The sequence below is a fragment of the Ailuropoda melanoleuca genome, chromosome 12, assembly GCF_002007445.2.
Source record: "Ailuropoda melanoleuca isolate Jingjing chromosome 12, ASM200744v2, whole genome shotgun sequence".
Lineage (NCBI taxonomy): Eukaryota > Metazoa > Chordata > Mammalia > Carnivora > Ursidae > Ailuropoda > Ailuropoda melanoleuca.
Window position 1 is genome coordinate 81,265,171 of NC_048229.1, and position 6,180 is coordinate 81,271,350.

Genomic DNA, 6,180 nt, shown 5'->3' on the forward strand with positions numbered 1-6,180 from the left:
TGTGGTGGCTGACTCGAGCTTCTATCCAGACCACTGAAACTCCCTCTGTATCGGCAATAAGGCTGTTTTGCTTTCCTGTCATGTGTGTTCACTGGAGTGGCACTTTTAATTTCCTTCAGGAACTCCTGCTTGGCATTCACCACTTGACTCACTGGTGCAAAAGGCCTTATTTTTGGCCTCTCTTGTCTTTTGACATGCCTTTCTCACTAGGCATAGTCATTTCTAGCTTTTTATTCAAAGTGAGAGATAGGAGACTCTTCCTTTCACTTGAACACTTAGGGGCCCTTGTAGGTATTAACTGGGCTAATTTCAATATTGTTGTGTCTCAGGAAATAGGGAGGCCTGAGGATAAGGAGAAAGATGGGGGACAGGCTATTGGTCGAGCAGTCAGAACACATACACTTATCAATTAAGTTCACTGTCGGGGCACCTGGGTAGCACAGCGGTTAAGCGTCTGCCTTCGGCTCAGGGCGTGATCCCAGCGTTATGGGATCGAGCCCCACATCAGGCTCCTCTGCTATGAGCCTGCTTCTTCCTCTCCCACTCCCCCGCTTGTGTTCCCTCTCTCGCTGGCTGTCTCTATCTCTGTCGAATAAATAAATAAAATCTTTTAAAAAAAAAATTAAGTTCACTGTCTTCTATCAGCACAGTTTCTGGCACCCCAAAACAATCCCAACAGCAACCTCAAAGACCACTGAGCACAGATCACAAGAAAAAAATCATGAAAAAGTCTGAAATATTGCGAGGATTACCAAAACATGACACATGGATCCAAGTGGGCAAACGCTGTTAGAAAAATGGCACTGGTAGACTTGCTCCACACAGGGTGGCCAAAACCTTCCATTTCTACAAAACACAGTATCTGCAAGCACAGTTAAACAAAGTATGTCTATATATAGATATCTACAGATATAAATAAATATCTATATATATATAAATTTAAAAGCCAGTGACAATAAGTTAACAGTTTCACTTTTCAAAGGGGATAAAATCAAGTACACCCTAAAAACTGTACCAAAGGAAAAAACAAGTGACAAAGCTTTCCACGTAAAACAGGGATTTAGACACGTGCGTGAGAAAATCCACCTAAAACACAATGTGATATTTAAGATGAATGTGAAAAATACAGGAAAGAGCCTCAGCAACCAGGATTGTGAACATGACCACACATTCAACAAAGAAAAGCCTGTTCTATTCTATACCTACACAGCTCACACGCAACACCAAAGGTGTTCTAAACAAATCTCCGTAAACCTTAGACCCCTATAAAATATTTCCATTCCAGATGATCACATATGGACCTGGCTGTAAGCTAAACGCTAACAAACAGAACTCATTTAGGGTCTAGACTGGATGGCCAGCCTCCAGAAGGGAAGGCTCCACGCCACTCCATACACAGCTTTCTGAACACACTACCATATCAGATGGCATTTTGTTTCTCCTCGGTCTGGGAGCTGAGCCACAGCGTACCAGTTTAACTCCATGATCCATGACTTGACTCTCACGAGGAGACTGACAGAGTAGGAGGTGCAGAGGGAAGGAATGCATGCCACAACCAAGGTCTAAAACATCAAGGTCGCTTCTAGCACTCGGTCCCACACCATTCTCCCTGACTCCTTCTATTCTCTGTTCTTTAAGGGGACAATGGACTGATTCACACCAACAGGCTTCCTCCGAAGAATTCAATGTGCTATTATTGAACAATGAACATCTTACAACTACATTCGTATAAAATGTCAGCGTTCCCACAGGGGTGGAGTAAATATAACAGTAGAAGCAGGACAAGAGAACCACCGACAATGCAAGCACAAACTAAGGGCCAAAAAAAGTCCAACCCAGCCAGGTGGGCAAAGCCCCGGGAGAGCTACAGAAGGTGTCCTGGCCCATCCAGCAGGAGCCAGGACAAGGGGACACGCCCTCCAAGAGCTGAGAGTTGCACCCAGCCAGTTTGCCAGAGCAGAGAAGGAATCCACACGGCCCAGTAATAGGCGTATCTGTGACTGTGTTGCAGTGTGTGTAATACAGGAATCTTGGTGTGCCTGTGTATGCCGAAGCAAAAGGAGAAGAGTTTATTTTAGATCGTAGTTTTTTAAAAAATAAGTTTCCTACATTCTGCATGTGCTAAAGCTCTCTGGGGGGACGTCCTAAAATATTTAAATGAATTTTCATTCTGAGACTAAAGAAATTCTCAAAACAGACTATATTACACAGACTTTTTTTTAAGACCTTGCAAATCCAAGGTCAGAATATATTCTGCCATCCAATTATAAATGCAGTCATTAAAAAAAAATCAATTTCAAAACAAAAATTGTTTCAAAGATGTACAAACCTAAATTGAAAAAATTTAAACCTACCCTGCATAATTGAACACAGGCCTCATGCAGTAATCTTTGCAACCTAGTGTTGCCATAGTGACCCCACGGCGCCAGCCAATTACAGCCACTCACGGAAAGCTGCCTTCCTGGATTTTCTTTGTAAAAACCTTTCCTCAAGTCATCCAAGATCTGAGCCTGACAGTGTATTTGTTGGCAGATTTCAAAACAATCTATTTCAGTTAAACAACTACAGATTAAAAGTCTAACAGGTAAGAATCCTTGCATTGGAAGCAAAATCAAGATCAACTGTGACCAAGATCCTAGAAATACACTTTCTAAAAGTAATAAGCATTAACTCGCCAACATGTGAAGAGTCAGACAGTCCGAAGTGTCCTTGGTGTGCCCAACAAGGACCTAGGACAAAGGGTGCAGGAATCACTAAGTACAGGAGCGACACCAGCACTAACAAGACACCGGCAGGGAGAAAGCCCCGCAAAGGCAGGGGTGACACCCACAGGTGCTGGTGCCTTGGAAAACACACCAGGTGACGTCTACACTCCCCTCACCAAGGACTTACACTCTGTCTTCTACAGCGTTTAAAGCATAATTAAAAACTATGCTTTGGGACGTGACGGAGTAGCACCTACCTATCCAGGTCACACTTGGGAAACTGTCTCAGAAAGCCGTCTATTAACAAGAGATTGAAGATTCTTCAGTTCCACAGAGTTCTGCTCAAAAGTGATCCCAAGTAAAGAAAATTCTGTCACCTTTTCCGTAGAAACAGCTTATCCAGACACATTGTTTTTGTCTGTCTCCACCTCTGTCTCTCTCTCAATTCCTCTAGGTTCTAAGCCAAAACAAATCAATGTTTCAGCTAGCTGGCTTGTGTCATTCAAGAATGGTTTTACACGCCTAAGACACATTTCAAGACAAGTGTGCAAGTGGCTCATGAGGGGATGTGCACAAAGGGCACATCCAGGTTGGTCCCCAACATACACCAGGAATACTCACAGCAAGACATCCCCGAGCTGCTTCCCGCAGCTTCCACATGCCCCATGCCCTGGCCCCCACCACAGCTCCCACCTCCAGCCCCCACCACAGCCCCCGCACTCCTGGCCAGCCTCCAGCTGTAACCAGCACTCCCTCCCACTGGCTGTTAGTGTCACCGCCACTGTTATGGAGCACTTCACCACAACATCCAGTCTCTCTGCCTCTTCCATTAGAAAGACAAATAAGAATTTGTCTGTGCCTCTGCCCTGTCCTTACCCTCAATCCTGTCTCCTTCCCTTGAGTGGGGGTGGGGGGCGGGAGGAATCAGTGTTTTAATCAGATTTTACCAAAAAAATTTTTCTTTGTACAATTACCATCCTATGTAAGGATGAAATCTGTGTTGAGTCCAAGATTTTCATGGAATAAAGATCACGCAGTACTTGAAGGAAAAAAAAAAGCCAGGAAATCTGTCAAACATGAATCAGACTTGTTCTTAGTCAGCAAAGACAGACAGGTAGCGTTACTGCAGGCATCGGGTGCCCTGCAGCCAGTGAGGAGGTGAGAAACACAGAGTGCTCCAATTCCCAACACAAACATCCCCCCCCCAACACCACCCTGTACTATGAGCGTCAACNGTACTATGAGCGTCACCACACACACACACACACACACACACACACACACACACACACACACACGGAAGGATCCCAGCCACACACCCTACCTGCCTACCACACATGGAAAATTCTTTGAGCAATACCCTCTCCACCCAGAGGTTACCAAGCCTGTTAAGCCCTTTCAACCAGGTTTTGCAAGAGAAATAAATTTATCAGGGAGAATATTTATGAGGAACACCCCATTTCACATGTAAAGATACACAAATGGCGGGGCGTCTGGGTGGCTCAGTCAGTGAAGCATCTGTTCCCTGCTCAGGGGGGAGGCTGCTTCTCCCTCTCCCTCTGCCGTCCCCCCACTCGTGCTTTCACGTGCACTCTCTCTCAAATGAATAAATAAAAAATCTTAAAAAAAAAAAAAAGATTCATATGGGCACCTTGGTGGCTCGGTTAAGTATCCGCCTTTGGCTCAAGTCATGATCCCAGGGTGCTGGGACTGAGCCCCACATCGGACTCTCTGCTCAGTGGGGAATGTGTTTCTGCCTCTCCCTGCCGTTACCCCTGCTTGTGCTCTGTCAAATAAATAAGTAAACAAATCTTTTTAAAAATTAAGGAAAAAAAAGATCCACAAATGGGATGAATTAAGGGAGGGCAAAAAGCAAAGACCTATCACCAAGACAGATTAAGAAGCAAGTCTGCACATATGCTGAGAGATGGATCAAAAGCCCAAACGGGTGTCCTTCTCTGAAAAATTGAATGAATGAATGTCCTTAATTGATTATAACACATAGATGTTTTACCAAAGTAGTTAAATAATGTGTACGCTCCTACATAAAGTAGTGACAAGACTCCGAACAGATACAGTTGTGCTGAATAACAACATACTGTACTGAAAGCTTCCACACAGAAAAGGCAGTGAGCAAAAGAATTTATCAATAAGAAAATAAGTTTTCACACCCAAAGTATGCTCTAGTTATAGTTTTCCCCCTGAACTGAAACCCTGAACAGACAGAAAACTACAGAGTGGCTGCTCCCCAAAATTTCCTGGGCTTGTGCATGAAAGACCTTTGCTGAGCGAAGCAGCTAAAACTGAAAACATTCTTTCTTCGGAGGACTATTTTGGAGAGAGGTGCAGGGTGGGACCTGCTGTCAGAATCAGCAGCTTCTCTGACTACAGAGGCCCACCTTTCCCCAAGACCTGTCCATCCCGGCACTGCAGCTAAAATCCGATTTGACCAAGAGCAACAGAAGAACCAACTGGTTATCCGCATGTTTTAGCCACTGCCTCTTCTCCCAAAAGCAGGAAAAATAAAATCAGGCCAATGGATATGAAACTATTATGGGCCACTTCGGGATTTATTAGTATGTAAGGTTACTTTTTTATTTCAACTATGAAGAGCCAACCAACAGACTCCACTCTGTGCTAGTATCTCCATGAAGTGCCTCAGTGCCTGGTCTGCAGGGAGCCTAGCAGAATGTCCAGAGGGAAAGAAGCCCACAAAGGGCAAGGCTGACAGAGGCACACAGGGCACCACAACCCTGGTGGGACCCTGAGCCACGCAGCCCACACATCACCTACCATGCAACAAGCACCCAGTCCTGCTGGCCTCCAAGCGACAGGACCAGGCATGGGTGCACGGGCATGCGTTTACTGCACCCCTGAATCTCCCTACAGCGGGCCCAGCTCAGTGGGGGCAACTGTTACGGCCGATTCCCTCCCAGACCTTCTTGGTGTGGCTTGTCTCTAACAGGAGAACAGGCTATCGGGACGCAGCACCGCAGAGGGGGAGCAGAGCTGTTTTCACACACGCATACAGCGCCGGTCCTGGGCTAGGCACGTGGAGCGCTTTAACAATCTGACCTCCATGAATCCTCACGGCACCTCCGCGGGGGGAGACCGCAACCATTCAACGCCCAGCTCCCTCAGCAGACAAGGAGACCCAGCCCTGCAACCCCAGGCAGTGCAAGTACCAGGTTCACGTTCCTTCTCATAACAGGAAGGACAGTCAAACCTACAGAAGCGTCTGCAGCACGCACAACTAGACTCTGACCACGTGCAAACGGAGGCAGACCACCCCCAGTGCGCATCTCCTCTGACCCAGCACGGTGAGAACCTCTTTGGGAGAACACAGGGTCTTGTAATGACCCAACGGGACCAGAAGTGGGAAAAGGCACCACACAGATCCTCTTCCTCATGCCAGGAAAAACTGAAGGACAGCACGTGGTGTCACGAAGGGAAGCAGCCACCAGAGCAGACGAGG